Source organism: Heptranchias perlo, chromosome 5, assembly GCF_035084215.1.
Source record: "Heptranchias perlo isolate sHepPer1 chromosome 5, sHepPer1.hap1, whole genome shotgun sequence".
NCBI classification, from domain to species: Eukaryota; Metazoa; Chordata; class Chondrichthyes; order Hexanchiformes; family Hexanchidae; genus Heptranchias; species Heptranchias perlo.
Genome location: NC_090329.1, coordinates 132,084,669 through 132,103,119, shown reverse-complemented (window position 1 = coordinate 132,103,119; position 18,451 = coordinate 132,084,669). Strand labels below are relative to the sequence as shown.

At 46.6% G+C, this 18,451-nt stretch overlaps 1 protein-coding gene across 1 annotated transcript in view; it reads left to right on the top strand.

Annotated features, from left to right (window-relative positions):
* Window positions 1-18,451, top strand: part of LOC137322209 (dynein axonemal heavy chain 8-like) — a 1,675,662-nt gene that overhangs the window by 935,559 nt on the left and 721,652 nt on the right. The window lies entirely within an intron of this gene.

The window sequence follows — 18,451 nt, the reverse complement described above, 5'->3', positions numbered from 1 at the left end:
CACGTGGGAACAATAGCACCTGCATGTTCCCCTCCAAGTCACACACCATCCCGAATTGGAAATATATCGCCGTTCCTTTATCGTTGCTGGGTCAAAATCTGGAACTCCCTTTCTCACAGCACTGTGGGAGAACCTTCACCACATGGACTACAGCGGTTCAAGAAGGTGGCTCACCACCACCTTCTCGAGGGCACTTTGGGATGGGCAATAAATGCTGGCCTTGCAGGCGACACCCACATCCCATGAACGACTTAAAATAAAAATCACCTCTCATTCTTCTAAATTCGAGAGAATACAGGCCTAGCCTACTCAATCTCTCCTCATACGACAATCCCGCCATCCCAGGAATCAGTCTGGTGAACCTTTGTTGCACTCCCTCTAGCAAGTATATTCTTTCTTAGGTAAGGAGTCCAAAATTGTACACAATAATCCAGGTGCGGTCTCACCAAGGCCCTATATAATTGCAGTAAGGCATCTTTATTACTGTACTCAAATCCTTTTGTAATAAAGTCCAACGTACCATTTGCCTTCCCGTTTGCTTGCTGCACTAGCATGTTCGCTTTCAGTGACTCATGTTCGAGGACACCTGGGTCCCTTTTGAACATCAACATTTCCCAATTTCTCACTTTAAAAGATATTCTGCATTTCTGATTTTCCTACCAAAGTGGATAACTTCACATTTTTCCACATTGTATTCCATCTGCTGTGTTCTTGCCCACTCACTTAGCCCCTTGAAGCCTCTTTGCATCCTCCTCACAACTCACATTCTCACCTAGTTTTGTGTCATCAGCAAACTTGGAAATATTACATTTGGTCCCCTCATCCAACTCATTGATATAGATTGTGAATAGCTGGGCCTAGGCACCGATCCTTGCTGCACCCCACTAGTCACAGTCTGCCAACCTGATAAAGACCCGTTTATTCCGACTCTCAGTTTTCTGTCTATTATCCAATTCTCAATCCATGCCGGTATATTACCCCCAACCTCCTGTGCGGGACCTTATTGAAAGCCTTCTGAAAATCCAAATACACCACATCCACTGGTTCCCCCTTCTCTATTCTACTCGTTACATCCTCAAAGAACTCCAATAGGTTTGTCAAACATGATTTCCCTTTCATAAGTCCATGTTGACTGCCAAATCCTATTATTATTTTCTAATTATCACATGCTTTATAATAGATCCTAGCATTTTCCCTGCTACTAATATCAGGCTAACAGGTCTGTAGTTCCCTATTTTCTCTCTCCTTTCTTAAATAGTGTGGTTACATTTGCTACCCTCCAATCTGCAGGAACTGTTCCATAATCTATAGAATTTTGGAAGATGACAACCAATGCATCCACTATCTCTATAGCCAACTCTTTCAAAACCCTGGGATGTTGATCATCAGGTCCTTGGGATTTATCGACTTTCAGTCCCATTAATCTCTCCAGTACTATTTTTTTACTAATACTAATTTCTTTCAGTTCCTCATTCTCACCAGACCCTTGGTTCTCGAGTATTTCTGGGAGGTTTTTAGTGTCTTCTTCTGTGAAGACAGACACAAAGGGCTCGAATTTAGCAGGCCTGCGGGTTCCCAGCTGGTGGTCCTCCGGGAGCGTGGTCAACACGCTTGGCGAAATTAGTGGGTTGCCCGCGCGATCGTAGCAGGCAACACACTAATAGAAATCAATTACCTGCTCCTCCGGGGTCCACGGCGCTGGTCTGCGCGTCGGGCGGGCTGCGCATGCGCAGTACGATCTGTCAGCTGGAGGCTCTCTACTTAAAGGGGCAGTCCTCCACTGACAGATGCTGCAACCAATGGGACAAATTGCAGCATGGAGCAGCCCAGGGGGAAGGCTGCTCCCAGTTTAATGATGCCTCACCCCAGGTATCATCAGATGGGGTGAGGAGGAGGGGGAGGACACAGATCTTCCCCCCGGCGGGCGGGAGGAAGCGGCCTGCCTCTGCCACCAAGAAGGCCTGGCTCGAGGTGGCAGAGGGGGTCACCTGCGCCACCAACATATCGCCCACCTGCATACAGTGCAGGAGGCGCTGCAATGACCGCAGTAGGTCAGCCACAGTGAGAACACGAAGTCTTTCCCCTACACTCCGTCTGCCACAACATTGCCCCCACCCCACATCTCCTTCGGCACCGCCAACACTACTCTGTCACATCACCCTTCATACCCACTCAAACCCCATCCTCATCTTACCTCCACCTACTCACCTCGCCAGTACTCATCCTGCCACTAACACGCGACCCAATCCTCATACAATCTCATTGCTCCATCCCATACTCAACCTCTTGTGCATCTCCCTCACGGCCAGCCTCACTCAACCTGCCACCACCTGTGCTGCAGCCACAGGGCATGCATCACATATGTGCAGTAGGCAGCGTAAGGCAAACGTGTCGTGAGCATGAAGGGGGTGCACAAGGGTGTCTGAGGGTTTGTCCTGGGTGTTACCTATATTGAATTTCAGAGCAACAAACAGCACACATTATATTGACACCACCACTGCCATGTCTCCGCGAATCCTGTCCGTTGTGTCCAATAATGCCCGCTCCTGGGTATCACTATGAGGACCCACCACTGATGCCACCCATCGTGTTACTGCAGAGTAGGTGCAGGTGTATTTGCAGGGCTCTTCCGCGCAGATGACTGAGAGACATCGGCGGTGTAGCCGGCTGCACCCTGGAAGGATGCGGAGGAGAAGTTGTGGAGGGCAGTGGTGACTTTGACAGCGACAGGTAAGCAGTTGGTGCTGGGGCCAGCCAGGAGCAGCTCGGCATGAAAGAGCCTGCAGATCTCCACGACTACATGTCGAGCGAATCTGCGCCTCCGTGTGCACTGCTGCTCAGAGAGGTCCGGGGAGCTGCGCCTCGGTCTGTGGACCCTGCGGCGAGGGTAGTGCCCTCTGCGATGCGTCTCTCCCTGCGGTAGCCCTCCCTCCTGCTGTGTAGGTGGGCGTGCAAAACACCGTGTTGGGGGGCTCCACGTCTCTGCGGCGGACGGCGTGGACTGCGAGGCTGCTGGGGCTGGTCATGCTGTTCGTCCTCTGAGGGTGTCCACGCACCACCCATCTGGCAGGTGTTGGTCTGAGGGGTTGTGCAGGGTAGGTGGGTGGTTCCTCGCACTCGGGCTGCGGTTTCGTGTCGGTCTGTCCTCTGGCTTGGCGGGGGGGTGGTGGAGGGCAGGGGTTGCCCTATGTGACGCGGTGGCCTCCTGCGTGGGTGAGGGTTCTCCCCCGTGGAGTGCACCTTGAGGCTGCTGGCTGCAACACGCCTGGTTGGAGAGAAACTGTTTCCCCCAGTGTGTGAAACTCACTGCCTTGAACCCAAAATCCCACACTTCCTCTTTTGACAGCTGCTTCAGCTCATTAACTGACCTCAACAAGCAAGGTAAGTACTCTCAAGTGGAACCCCGCTGGCTTTAATTGCCTGCGGGATTCCCACCAGCGGGGCTTGCGCGCGCAGCCCCGCACGTCAGCACGGTACCCGGAAGTGGGCGGGATTTCGGCGCGATCTGGTCACGTGACCGGATATCGGGATTTTCGGGGCCCCCCCGCTGGAAACCCGCAGGTAACCCGACGCGAAAATCGAGCCCAAAGTATTTGTTTAATTTATCTGCCATTTCCTTATTCCCCATTATAAATTCTTCTGCATCTGTCTGTAAGGGACCCACATTTGCCTTCGGCAGTCTTTTCCTTTTTATATACCTATAGAAGCTTTTACAGTCCGTTTTTATGTTTCTCGCTAGTTTACTCTCATATTCTATTTTCCCTTTCTTTATCAATTTCTTGCTCCTCCTTTGCTGAATTCTAAAATGCTCCCAATCCTCAGGCTTACTGCTTTTTCTGGCAACTTTATATGCCTCTTCCTTTGATTTAATACTATCTTTAATTTCTCTTTTTAGCCATAGTTGGACCACTTTTCCTGTTGCGTTCTTGTGCCTTAAAGGAACATATATTTGTTGCAAATTATGCATTGATTCCTTAAATGCTAGCCATTGCCTGTCTACCGTCATACCTTTTAATGTAGTTCTTCGAGATTTTCAACCTCAAGTCCACTTTCCCGCCCGATCCCCATATCCCTTGATTCCCCTAGAGTCCAAAAATCTATCCATCTCAGCCTTGAATATACTCAATGACTCAGCATCCACAGCCCTCTGGGGTAGAGAATTCCAAAGATTCAAAACCCTCTGAGTGAAGAAATTCCTCTCCATCTCAGGCTTGAATGGCCAACCCCATATCCTGCGATTTATGCCCCCTAGTTCTAGACTCTTTAGCTAGGGGAAACAATCTCTCAGCATCTACCCTGTCAAGTCCCCTCATAATCCTACTCAACCTCTCTTCATAGGACAACTCTCTCATCCCAGGAATTAATCTAGTGAACCTTCATTGTACAACCTCCAAAGCAAGTATATCCTTCCTTAGATAAGGAGATCAAAACTGTATGCAGTACTCCAGGTGAGGTCTCACTTGAGCCCTGTACAACTGTAGTAAGACTTACTTTTTTACTCCAACCCCCTTGCAATAAAGGCCAACATGCTATTTGCTTTCCTAATTGTCTGCTGTACCTGCATACTAACTTGTTGTGTTTCTTGAACGAGGACACCCAAGTCTCTCTCAAACCAACATTTAATAGTTTCTCACCATTTTAAAAAATATTCTGCTTTTACTATTCTTCCTACCAAAGTGAATAACCTCACATTTCCCCACATTATACTCCATCTCCCACCTTCTTTCCCACTCACTTAATCTGTCTATATCCCTTTGCAGACTCTTTGTATCCTCCTCACAGTTTACTTTCCCACCTAGCTTTGTATCTTTAGCAAACATGGATACATTACACTCGATCCCTTCATCTAAGTCATTAATATAGATTGTAAATAGCTGAGGCCCAAGCACCGATCCTTGCGGTACCCCACTGGTTGCAGCCTGCCAACCTGAGAATGACCCGTTTATCCCTACTGTCTGTTTTCTTTTGTTAACCAATCCTCTATCCATGCTAATATATTATCCACAACCCCCTGAGCCCTTATATTGCATAACAACCTTTTATGTGGCACCTTAATAATGGATTCCAGCATTTTCCTGACAACTGATGGTCGTGCTTTGCTGATTTCTAAAACCCTCCCAATCCCCAGGCTTATTATTATTCTTGGCAACATTATCGGCCTCATCTTTCAATCTAATACTCTCCTTCTTTAGTTAGCCACAGGTGCATCACTTTTCCCATGGAGTTTTTATTTCTCAATGGAATGTATACTTGTTGAGAATATTGAAATATTTCTTTAAATGTTTGCTATTGCTTTTCAATTGTCAAACCTTTTAATTTAATTTCCCAATCTACCCTTGACAACGCGCCCCTCATACCTATGTAATTGGCTTTAGTTTAGTTTAGGACTCTAGTTTCTGACTTAAGTATGTTACTTTCAAACTCAATGTGAAATTCATCATATTATGATCACTGTTCCCCAGAGGTTCTTTTACTGTGAGATTACTAATTAACCCTATCTCATTACCTAATACAAGAAATAAAATAGCCTGTTCCCTGGTTGGTTCCATGATGTATTGAATCTCGAATATATTCCATGAACTCATCTTCCAAACTACCTTTGCCAATTTGATTTGCCCAGTCTATATGCAGATTAAAGTCCCCCATGATGACTGCATTTCCTTTGTTACAAGCTCCCATTATTTCATGATTAATACTCTGTCCAATGGTATTGCTGCTATTAGGGGGCTTATAAACTCCTCCCAACAGTGTTTTCTGCCCCTTGTTATTTCTAATTTCCACCCATATTGATTATACTTCCTGATCTTCACCCCCTCCTTTTCCATTCTGCCTGTCTTTTTTCTAACTGACACTAGTGACTTTAGAGGCCAGGTTGGAGGAGGTATCTGCACGTGTTGACTTACTGAACACAGGTGTGCAAGAGGTAGGACAAGGGGATAGAACGCAACAGGAACTCGCTCACCGGTGCACAAGGTTGCATATTATTGTTGCTGCAGCGGACTCAGATGCTGACTTTGAGGGCCCAGGATACTGAAGGAGGCAGATGGGCATCTGCTGGAAAATGCCAGGTGCACTAGGCAGTCTGCGAGAGAGCTAGTATAATGTCATGAACCCTGGAGGAGGCCAACTCCAACTTGTCTCAAGGCTTTGCACAGAGCATGGAGACCATTCTGTCCAATATGGACCGAGTGTTCAGATCCATCAACACCACAGTTGTGTGAGTACCTTCACCACATGGCCTGCAGCAGTTCAAGAAGAAAGCTTTGTTAATCGCAAGGGCTTCCACTCAATTAAAGTTCAACTTGTATGCAACCTCAAGACGTTCCTGCAAGTATGTGCCTGCAATCGAGCGAGCTGTCATAATGCCTTCATTTTAAGGCAATTCAATATCCCCCCAATGCTCCAAACTGGCACCAATCTTTAGAGGATGGCTCCTTGAGAACAAGGGATACCTTTCTACCATGGCTCACGACACCTCTTTGAAACCCCACCACTCCACAACAGAACAGCAACAACAGCAGCCACATCACCACAAGGTGCGTCATGGAGCAGGCCGTTTGGATGCTGAAATTAAGGTTCAGGTGTCTTCATAGAATCATAGAAGTTACAACATGGAAACAGGCCCTTCGGCCCAACATGTCCATGTCGCCCAGTTTATACCACTAAGCTAGTCCCAATTGCCTGCACTTGGCCCATATCCCTCTATACCCATCTTACCCATGTAACTGTCCAAATGCTTTTTAAAAGACAAAATTTTACCCGCCTCTACTACTGCCTTTGGCAGCTCGTTCCAGACACTCACCACCCTTTGAGTGAAAAAATTGCCCCTCTGGACCCTTTTGTATCTCTCCCCTCTAACCTTAAATCTATGCCCCCTCGTTATAGACTCCCCTACCTTTGGGAAAAGATTTTGACTATCGACCTTATCTATGCCCCTCATTATTTTATAGACTTCTATAAGATCACCCCTTAACCTCCTACTCTCCAGGGAAAAAAGTCCCAGTCTGTCTAACCTCTCCCTGTAAGTCAAACCATCAAGTCCCGGTAGCATCCTAGTAAATCTTTTCTGCACTCTTTCTAGTTTAATAATATCCTTTCTATAATAGGGTGACCAGAACTGCACACAGTACTCCAAGTGTGGCCTCACCAATGCCCTGTACAACTTCAACAAGACATCCCAACTCCTGCATTCAATGTTCTGACCAATGAAACCAAGCATGCCGAATGCCTTCTTCACCACCCTATCCACCTGTGACTCCACTTTCAAGGAGCTATGAATCTGTACTCCTAGATCTCTTTGTTCTATAACTCTCCCCAACGCCCTACCATTAACGGAGTAGGTCCTGGCCCGATTCGATCTACCAAAATGCATCACCTCACATTTATCTAAATTAAATTCCATCTGCCATTCATCGGCCCACTGGCCCAATTGATCAAGATCCCGTTGCAATCCCAGATAACCTTCTTCACTGTCCACAATGCCACCAATCTTGGTGTCATCTGCAAACTTACTAACCATGCCTCCTAAATTCTCATCCAAATCATTAATATAAATAACAAATAACAGCGGACCCAGCACCGATCCCTGAGGCACACCGCTGGACACAGGCATCCAGTTTGAAAAACAACCCTCTACAACCACCCTCTGTCTTCTGTCGTCAAGCCAATTTTGTATCCAATTGGCTACCTCACCTTGGATCCCGTGAGATTTAACCTTATGTAACAACCTACCATGCGGTACCTTGTCAAATGCTTTGCTGAAGTCCATGTAGACCACGTCTACTGCACAGCCCTCATCTATCTTCTTGGTTACCCCTTCAAAAAACTCAATCAAATTCGTGAGACATGATTTTCCTCTCACAAAACCATGCTGACTGTTCCTAATTAGTCCCTGCCTCTCCAAATGCCTGTAGATCCTGTCCCTCAGAATACCCTCTAACAACTTACCCACTACAGATGTCAGGCTCACTGGTCTGTAGTTCCCAGGCTTTTCCCTGCCGCCCTTCTTAAACAAAGGCACAACATTTGCTACCCTCCAATCTTCAGTCACCTCACCTGTAGCGGTGGATGATTCAAATATCTCTGCTAGGGGACCCGCAATTTCCTCCCTAACCTCCCATAACGTCCTGGGATACATTTCATCAGGTCCCGGAGATTTATCTACCTTGATGCGCGTTAAGACTTCCAGCACCTCCCTCTCTGTAATATGTACACTCCTCAAGACATCACTATTTATTTCCCCAAGTTCCCTAACATCCATGCCTTTCTCAACCGTAAATACCGATGTGAAATATTCATTCAGGATCTCACCCATTTCTTGTGGTTCCGCACATTGATGACCTTGTTGATCCTTAAGAGGCCCTATTCTCTCCCTAGTTACCCTTTTGCCCTTTATGTATTTGTAGAAGCTCTTTGGATTCACCTTTGCCTGATCTGCCAAAGCAATCTCATATCCCCTTTTTGCCCTCCTGATTTCTCTCTTAACTCTACTCCGGCAATCTCTATACTCTTCAAGGGATCCACTTGATCCCAGCTGCCTATGCATGTGTTGTGGGAAAAAATCACCACTCGGAGTCAGACTTAAAGATTCAACATGCAGTTTATTGGACAAAGCTTTGGGAGAAGGACTGGACACTCAATAAATTTCTCTCCATCCAAGCCCCTAATGCTGTGGCTGTCCCAGTCAATGTTGGGAAAGTTAAAGTCCCCTACTATTACCACCCTATTTTTCTTGCAGCTGTCTGTAATCTCCTTACATATTTGCTCCTCAATTTCCCGTTGACTATTTGGGGGTCTGTAGTACAATCCTATCAACGTGATCTCTCCCTTCTTATTTTTCAGTTCTACCCATATAGACTCAGTGAGCGAACCCTCGGATATATCCCCTCTCACTACTGCCGTGATGTTCTCCCTAATCAAGAACGCAACTCCCCCTCCTCTCTTACCTCCTGCTCTATCTTTCCTATAGCATCTGTACCCTGGAACATTGAGCTGCCAGTCCTGCCCCTCCCTTAGCTATGTTTCAGTAATAGCTATAACATCCCAGTCCCATGTACCCATCCATGCCCTGAGTTCATCTGCCTTGCCCATCAGACTTCTTGCATTGAAATAAATGCAGTTTAATCTAGACTTCCCTTGGTCTTTGCCCTGCTTTCTCAGACCAACTGTCCGGTCATGTTTTGTACACTCTCCCTTACTGCCTTTTGTTTCTGTCACCATTTTATTTCCCACTGACTTCCTGCATCGGTTCCCATCCCCCTGCCACATTAGTTTAAACCCTCCCCAACAGCACTGGCAAACACTCCCCCTAGGACATTGGTTCCAGTCCTGCCCAGATGCAGACCGTCCAATTTGTACTGGTCCCACCTCCCCCAGAACCGGTTCCAATGGCCCAGGAATTTGAATCCCTCCCTCTTGCACCATCTCTCAAGCCACGTATTCATCTTAGCTATCCTGTCATTCCTATTCTGACTTGCCCGTGGCACTGGTAGCAATCCTGAGATTACTACCTTTGAGGTCCTACTCTTTAGTTTAACTCCTAACTCCCTAAATTCAGCTTGTAGGACCTCATCCTGTTTTTTACCTATATCGTTGGTGCCTATATGCACCACGACAACTGGCTGTTCACCCTCCCCCTCCAGAATGTCCTGCAGCCGCTCCGAGACATCCTTGACCCTTGCACCAGGGAGGCAACATACCATCCTGGAGTCTCGGTTGCGTCCGCAGAAACGCCTGTCTATTCCCCTTACAATCGAGTCCCCTATCACTATAGCTCTGCCACTCTTTTTCCTGCCCTCCTGTGCAGCAGAGCCAGCCACGGTGCCATGAACCTGGCCACTGCCACCTTCCCCTGGTGAGCCATCTCCCCCAACAGTATCCAAAACGGTATACCTGTTTTGGAGGGAGATGACCGCAGGGGACCCCTGCACTGCCTTCCTACTCTTCCTCTGTCTGTTGGTCACCCATTCACTATCTCCCTCAGTAATTTTTATCTGCGGTGTGACCAACTCACTGAACGTGCTATCCACGACTTTCTCAGCATCGTGGATGCTCCAAAGTGAGTCCATCCGCAGCTCCAGAGCCGTCAAGCGGTCAAACAATAGCTGCAGCTGGACACACTTCCCGCAGGTGAAGGAATCAGGGATACAGGAAGGAGCCCTGAATTCCCACATCTCACAAGAGGAACATGACACGGCTCTGGGATCTCCTGCCATGACTTAACCCTTAAGTTAGCTTAACAACAACTGCAATGTCAAGAGAAAAAAAAGGAAAGAAAATCTACTTACCACTCCCTTTAAGGAGTTTACTCCTTTAAATTGTTCTCAATTTAGAGAATGTTAACTACACTAGGGACCTTGATTCACTAAAAAATAAACGCTACTTCCTATAAGACCAGCAGACCTTCCCTTTCCTTTTACTTCAGTTACTGTCGATAAGTAGAAATACTCACCTGAACCTACTCACCAATCAGGTGCCTCCCCTGTGTCGCGTCCCGATCTGATTCCTGACGTCACTTCGAACTCGGTCGCAGCTCCGCTCCGCTCGGCTCCTCTCAGCTGTTCTCAGGGCTCTGAAATCCCGCCTTTTATCGGACGCTCCCTCAAATTAAATGAATCCCACCAATTTCACTTCAATTAAAAAGGTATACTCAAGGGCCCTTGCTGAACAGCAGTCCCCCACTACACAACAGAGACCAGAGAATCCACAAACTCTAACCTTAGACAAATTCAGCAGGAAAATACTCACCAGCCAATCACTTACCTCTTCCTTGGTGACGTCCCACTTGGATTACTTTTTGCTTCTTATTTATCTTAGGTCCAGGAGTTAAGTCCCTGTGATGTCGCACAGTAGTTGTCTCTTGTTGCAGGTCTGCTGCTGCTTTTATTCCACAATCTCAGTCTTCTACTCTCAGGTCCATTACCGCTCTGCAGGCAGAGCTTCCAGAATAATTGTGGCATGATGCATCCTGCATAACATCACTCTACAGAGAGGACTGGAGGTGCTGGAGAAAGAAGGCTGCAGGACACATCATTTGATGAGGAAGAGGATGGTGAAGAGAACACTGGCGGACATGATGAATGGCGCGAGTAACATCTTGAGACCTGAGATGCTGGGGATGCTCTCATAGCGCTGCGCTTCACTGAGACACTGCTTTCTCCTCCCACTCTTCTGTGACCAAACCCCCTTGCACGAACAGTCCTGCAACCTTCACTCAATTGTTTTTGAATCCTCCACTTTGTCACCTTAAAATCATTGAACCAACTTCCATAACAAGGACAAGGCAGACACAGAACTTGCCTTGAAACCACTGTGCACACGGAAGTGACAAAATGAAAAAGGTTTTAATGTGCACAAGAAAGCACATAGTCCCAAATCAAGTCATGAAAAATGCAAGTATCAACCCTAAGTGCTCTTTTTAACTGACTTCCTATGTCTACCACTTCTATGAGGTGCAACCCCAGGGGCTTGAGCAGAGCTGGAGGTAGGCTGTTGTGTATCTTCCTGCGGGTCAACTGGGGGTCGATGACCTCTGGTTGCTGGAGTCCCTGAGGGCCCTGCTACTCCTCGAAGTACTCCTCGACTTCTGTCTGGGCAGCTGGAGTTCAGGTATCATGTTGAGTATTAGTCAAGGTGGTGGCGAGGGAGGAGATGTGCCGACATCCCGAGAGAGGTCTCCAGATACTGTGCCCGTTCCACCAACCTCTGTCCCTTGGGGAACTGCACATCAGTCCTACTAAAAAGAAAGAAAGACTTGCATTTATATAACGTCTTTCATGACTTCAGGATGTCCCAAAGCGCTTTACAGCCAATTGAGTTCTTGGTCCATGTGGGTACCAATGACATGGGAAAGGAAAAGGATGAGGCCCTGCAGTCAGAGTTTCAAGAGCTAGGGAGGAAGTTAAAAAGCAGGACCTCAAAGGTAGTAATCTTTGATTACTCCCAGTGCCATGCACTAGTGAGTACAGAAATAGGAAGATAAGGCAGGTTAATGCTTGAGACATGGTACAAGAGGGAAGGCTTCAGATTCCTGGGGCATTGGGACCAGATCTGGATCAGGAGGGACCTGTTGAAGACGGACGGGTTACGCCTCAACAGTGTCGTGGGACCGTGTCGTCGTGGGAGGTTCACTGGTGCTGTGGGGGAGGGTTTAACTAATTTGGCAGGAGGACAGGCACCAGGATGTAGCATTAGAAAGGAGGGACAATGTGCACAAAGGATTGGGAGAGACAAATAGCACTAGAGTAGGAAATAGTACAGTATTAGGTGGGATCAGACTAAGAGAATACGAGAAGGTCTAAGATAGGTTTAGAGTGCATGCGTGTAAACACACAAAGCGAGGTAAATAAGGTTAGTGAGCTGCAGGAGCAAATCGCCAAATGGGAATATGATGTAGTGGCTATAACAGAGACCTGGCTCAAAAAAGGGCAGGATTAAGTACTAAATATTCCTGGATACAACCTGTTCAGGAAAGATGGGGAAGGAAAAAAAGGGAGGCGGGGTAGGAGAATATTGCAGTGCTGGAGAGAGAGGATGTCCTGGAGGGGTCAAGGACAGAATTTATTTGGTTAGAGTTAAGAAACAATAAAGGTGCCATTACACTACTGGGTGTATTCTATAGGCCACCAACTAGTGGGAAGGATATAGAAGAGCACATTTGCAGAGAAATTATACAGAATTGCAAGAACTATAGCGTATTGATAATGGGGAACTTCAACTATCCTAATATCGAGTGGGATAGTAATGGAGTAAAGGGCAAAGAAGGGGAAGAATTTCTAACGTGTGTTCAGGAGAACTTTCTTTATCAGTATGTTTCCGGCCCTATGAGGAAGGAGTCATTGTTGGATCTGGTTCTGGGGAATGAAATGGGTCAAATGAAGCAAGTGTCAGTAAGGGAAAATTTAGGGAACAGTGATCATAGTATCATAAGGTTTAGATTAGTTATGGAAAAGGACAGGGATCAAGCCTGAGTAAAAATACTTAATTGCAGGAGGGTCAATTTCTGTGTGTTGAGAACGGATCTGGCCTGGGTAAATTGGAATCAAAGATTGGCAGGCAAAACTGTAATCGAACAATGGGCAGCCTTTAAAGAGGAGATGGTTCGCATACAGTCAAGGTACATTCCCATGAGGGGGAAAGGTAGGGCAACCAAAGCCAGAGTTCCCTCGAAAGAGATAGAGAGTAAGATGAAGCAGAAAAAGGGGGCGTATGACTGATGTCAGGTTGATAATACAAGAGAGAACCAGGCTGAATATAGAAAGTACAGAGGAGAAGTGAAAAAGGAAATAAGAGGGGCAAAGAGAGAGTATGAAAATAGACTGGTAGCTAACACAATGGGGAATCTAAAAGGCTTCTGTAGGCATATAAAATATAAATAGTAAACGGTTAGTGTGAAGAGGGGTGCGATTCGGGACCAAAAAGGAGATCTATGCACGGAGGCAGAGGGCATGGCTGAGGTACTAAATGGGTACTTTGCATCTGTCTTTACCAAGGAAGAAGATGCTGCCAAAATCACAGTAAAATAGGAGGTAGTTGAAATACTGGATGGGCTAAAAATTGATAAAGAAGAGGTACTAGAAAGGCTGACTGTACTTAAAGTAGATAAGTCTCCCAGTCCGGATGGAATGCATCCTAGGTGGCTGAGAGAAGTAAGGGTGCAAATTGTTGAGATGCTGGCCATAATCTTCCAATCCTCCTTCAATATGGGGGTGGTGCCAGAGGACTGGAGAATGTTACACTATTGTTCAAAAAAATGTGTAGGATAAACCCGGCAACTATAGGGACTTCAGTTTAACCCTGGTGGTGGGGATGCTTTTAGAGACATTAATCCGGGACAAAATTAATTGTCACTTGGACAAGTGTGGATTAATAAAGAAAAGCCAGCACAGATTTGTTTACGCAAATCATGTTTAACTAAGGAGGAGGATAGTAATAGACTTAAAGAGGACATAGACAGGCTGGTGGATTAGGCGGACTCATGGCAGTTGAAATTTAACGCAAAGAAGTGCGAAGTGATACATTTTGGCAGGAAAAACGAGGAGAGGCAATATAAACTAAATGGTACAATTCTAAAGGGGGTGCAGGAACAGAGAGACCTGGGGGTGTGTGTGCACAAATCTTTGAAGGTGGCAGGGCAGGTTGAGAAATCAGTTAAAAAAGCATATGGGATCCTGGGCTTTATAAATAGTACAAAAGCAAGGAAGTTATGTTGAACCTTTATAAAACAACTGTTCAGCCACAACTGAAATTGTGTCCAATTCTGGGCACCGCACTTTAGGAAGGATGTGAAGGCCTTAGGGAGGGTACAGAAAAGATTTTCTAGAATGGTTGCAGGGATGAGGGACTTCAGATACATGGATAGACTGGAGAAGCTGGGGTTGTTCTCCTTAGAGCAGAGAAGGTGGAGAGGAGATTTGATAGAGGTGTTCAAAATCATGAAGGATTTAGATAAAGTAAATAACAGAAACTGTTCCCATTGGTGGAAGTGTCAAGAACCAGAGGACACAGATTTAAGGTGATCGGCAAAAGAACTAAAGGCGACATGAGGAAAAACTTTTTTTACACAGCAAGTTGTTATGATCTGGAATGCGCTGCCTGAAAGGGTGGTGGAAGCAGATTCAATCATGGCTTTCAAAAAAGAATTGGATAAATACTTGCAGGGCTACTGGGAAAGAGCGGGGGAATGGGACTAACTGGATAGCTAGGACTCGATGGGCCGAATGACCACTTTCTGTGCTGTAACCATTCTATGATTTTATATAGGAAACACGGCAGCCAATTTGCGCACAGCATACTCCCACAAACAGCAATGTAGTAATGACCAGATAATCATTTTTTAGTGATGTTGGGTGAGGGATAAATATTGGCCAGGACAACTTCTCTGCTCTTCTTTGAAATAGTGCCATGGGATCTTTTGTGCCCACCTGAGAGGATAGATGGCATCTCCTACAGTGGCATACTCCATACCACACTGGAGCGTCAGTCTAGATTTTTGTGCTCAAGTCTCTAGAGTGGGACTTGAACCCACAACCTTCTGACTTAGAGGCCAGAGCGCTATCAACTGAACCACAGCTGAACACTGGCCTGTAGGCCTGTAGGACAGCAGACTGAAGAAGATGCTTCACGCCTTGGAGTCCTGATCTACTATGTCCACCAGCTTCTCTAAGGTGGAAGAGACGTTTGAGCACAGATTCTGTATTGCAGCCTCTATCAAGGCTTCAAAGACTGGTAACACTGACTCCTACTGTGAAGGCCTGGCTGCAGTCTCCTTGGAGGAAACCACATGTTCCAGGGTAGATTAGAGTGGAAAGCCCCTGCGCTAGCACCACACAGTTGGTGGAAGTGGACAGCCTCCCTGCCGTATTGGGCAGAGTGTCTGGCAGGACTTCCAACACCTCATACATTCGTGTGTCTCCAGTATTCTCCTTTTCATAGCTAGCCCCCAGTTCTACATCTCTGTCCTGCTGAGCAGAGTTTGGAGAGGACAGCGCCCTCCAGCGGGTTTTCTCCTCGGCTGCCACCACTATCTGCTCCTGCTCCCATGCTGTGTTACTCACCAGGTGCTGGCCCATCTATCCGACTAACATGCCCACTCGATGTGCCAGTCTGTGTGCTGGTGCGTCCTCAGGAGGGACAAGATCCTCCGAAGTGTTTTCCTCTGTAGGCAGGGGCTCGTGTTCTTCCTGTGAGGGTCCTGGAGGAAAGAAAAAAGGGTGAAGTGTTACTAGTGATAGTAAGAAAAAATAAATGTCCACATGAAACACTTGACCATACTACTTGAGGAATTGAAGTCAGCTGAAGGTGCAGCTGGTTGTGGAAGATGACGGGGTCGAAGGTTAAATCAGTCACCCTGCTCTGCGGATCCGACAACCTTACCATCACCAATGCTGAGAGTGTTACAAGCGCCACTTATTTGAAGAATCTCCTCCTCCGCCGGGGTCACTTCCACATATTCCGGTGGTCCTCCACCGGTCCTGGACCTCTCTAATATTCTGCGATCTCTTCGGAATAAGGGTAGGACAGCGTTATGAGTGGCTAGCAAGGAGATGTAGAACTCTGGGGTTCATCCACGAAAAGAAGAATACTGGACACAGAAGAACAAATGTGTGGATCTGGCGAGAAAGTGGAGTTGACGTCGAAGATCAGCCATGATCTTACTGAATGGTGAATCAGGCTCGAGGGGCCATATGGCTTACTCCTGCTCTTATTCCTTATGTTCTTATATGAGGTGTTGGCAGTCCTGTCAGGCACTCTGTCCACAATGGTAGGAAGGATGGAGGAGTCCACTTTCACCATCTGTGGGGTGCAGTGCATGAAAGGGAGAATCAGGCAGATGCTTTGGGAGTGGGGATGTCATGCATTTGCAGTAAGTGGGCTAGAATGTGAATTGAGGAGGTCTGCTGAGAGTAGGTGAAGGTCAAGCAACTGAGAGAAAATAAGATGAGGATGGCATTACTGGCAACAGTGAAAGGAGGAAACAGGAGTTGAGCATGTATTAGGAGTGAGCATGAGAGGTGGTGCAGTGCACTATTGCGACTGGTGATGAGGAAAGTGATGCAGGGGTAAGGGGTGGTGTGAATGGGGTAGGAGGGACAAGAGAGAGTGAAAGGAGGTGCATTGTAGGAGATGGGTAAAGAAGGATCTGTACTGACCTTTCCTGACCTAGTCAGGTCATTGAAATGTTTTCTGCGCTGGATCCTGGTCCTTGGTGTCAGACTCCTGCTACTGATACCTCAGCCACCTCAATCCAGGCTTTCTTGGTTGTGGCAGCAAGTTTCTACTTTCCACAATGGGAACAGAACATCCCCACTGGCCCTCAGTGCACCTATCATGACCTCCAGGGAAGCATTGGAGAATCTGGGGTTGCCTTCCTTCTATTTGTAGCCATCCTAACAATTTTCCACAATCTTTATCAGTCACTGGAATGCTAGCCCTCACTGAATGCAGCTTCCCTTGAAGAGGTGGACTGAGACTTTAAATAGAACTGGCGGAGGAGGAGACTCTTCAAATAAGCTCAGACTGGAAATTGCGTATTGCGGGCAGGACACCCGCAGACACGTGAATGGGTAAAGAAACCCAGAAGCATTATGGAAATGAGGTTTTGTGGGCATAAAATGGACACAAAGCATATCAATTTAGCATTGGGGCGGCCTGCTCACAATCTACACAGACGTTGGGCCCACTGCTAAATTCGTGTGGCCGCCAAAACTGGCGTTAGACGCCCTGAATATGTTCATCAGGATTCTTCAGTAGTCCCTGTAGCCACAGGGACTAATTAACAAAGTCATTTTAGAGACTTTTTTAAAAACTTTCTGTGGAGCCAGGAGGACTGCTGAAAATCTAGCAGTACAATACAGAAAATTCAGGCTCGTAGTCACAATGTTGGATAAAATTAATAAATGTGGGATAATCAGGAACAATCGGCATGGATTTGTAAAGGGCAGGTCGTGGTTGATTAAGTAGGGCCAAATTTTCTGGGCGGGCGCTTTTTAATTTAATTTATGTGTGCCGGAAACATGTCAGTGGTGGTCTTCATATTAATTTAAAGATTCCATCACCTGTGAATGAGTTTGTGTTGCTATGTCATGGCTGGGATGTCCGTAACACCTCCAAATGCAATCTGGCTGTTCTCGCAGTCTGCCTTGCAGGGACCTGGTAAGAGGGAGGCACTGTTATGCCAAGCAGTAGGTGGGTATGAAGCATGATAGTCCAGGAATAGGAGGAGGATACTTATTTAACTACGAGGCTTCTCATTTAATTCCAGGTGAAATGGAGCAGGTGTAAGGTTAAGAGGAAGGGGGAATTACTACTCTGTGATTCCTAGCTCAGGAGAGTCCTATGCAACTGACTTTGGCAGCTAAGGGAGTTTGTGGTTGTTTCCCCCCTAAATAAACCATATTGCAAAAGATGCCATAGTTCTGAAAGTGGCCTCTCTCAATAAGTGTAAAGGACAGACAACATTCTACAACAAGCCTGTTCCTAAATGACAGATAGCACTGAAATGGCAGCTCTGGAAGCTGGAGTGCCAGGTTTCTCTGGAAGCAGTTTGCTCCTGAACGGCACCTGACGCTATAACAGGAAATCTGAGTGCACAGTGCTCTGATACTCAATTAGGTTCACCCACCTGAAAAACCATACAGAAAGTTATGCTGTAGTGCTCTTAATCTCAGGGGGGGTGGGGTTTAACCTAATCCATTGTGGAAAGTAAAATAATGCAGTGTAAAATTACCCTCAAAAAGTTTAAATCCATAGAGAGCAAACAGCACAGATTCAGCAGGATGGTGCCAGGGATGGGAAGCTATTGTTATGAGAAGAGACTTGAAACACTGGGACTATTTCCACTGGAGAAGATGATAAGGAGAACTTCCACAAAAATTCAACCACAATGTGCTGAATGGCCTCATTCCACGCTGTAAACTTCTAAAACTTCTATGGTTGTATAGTTAAATGATAT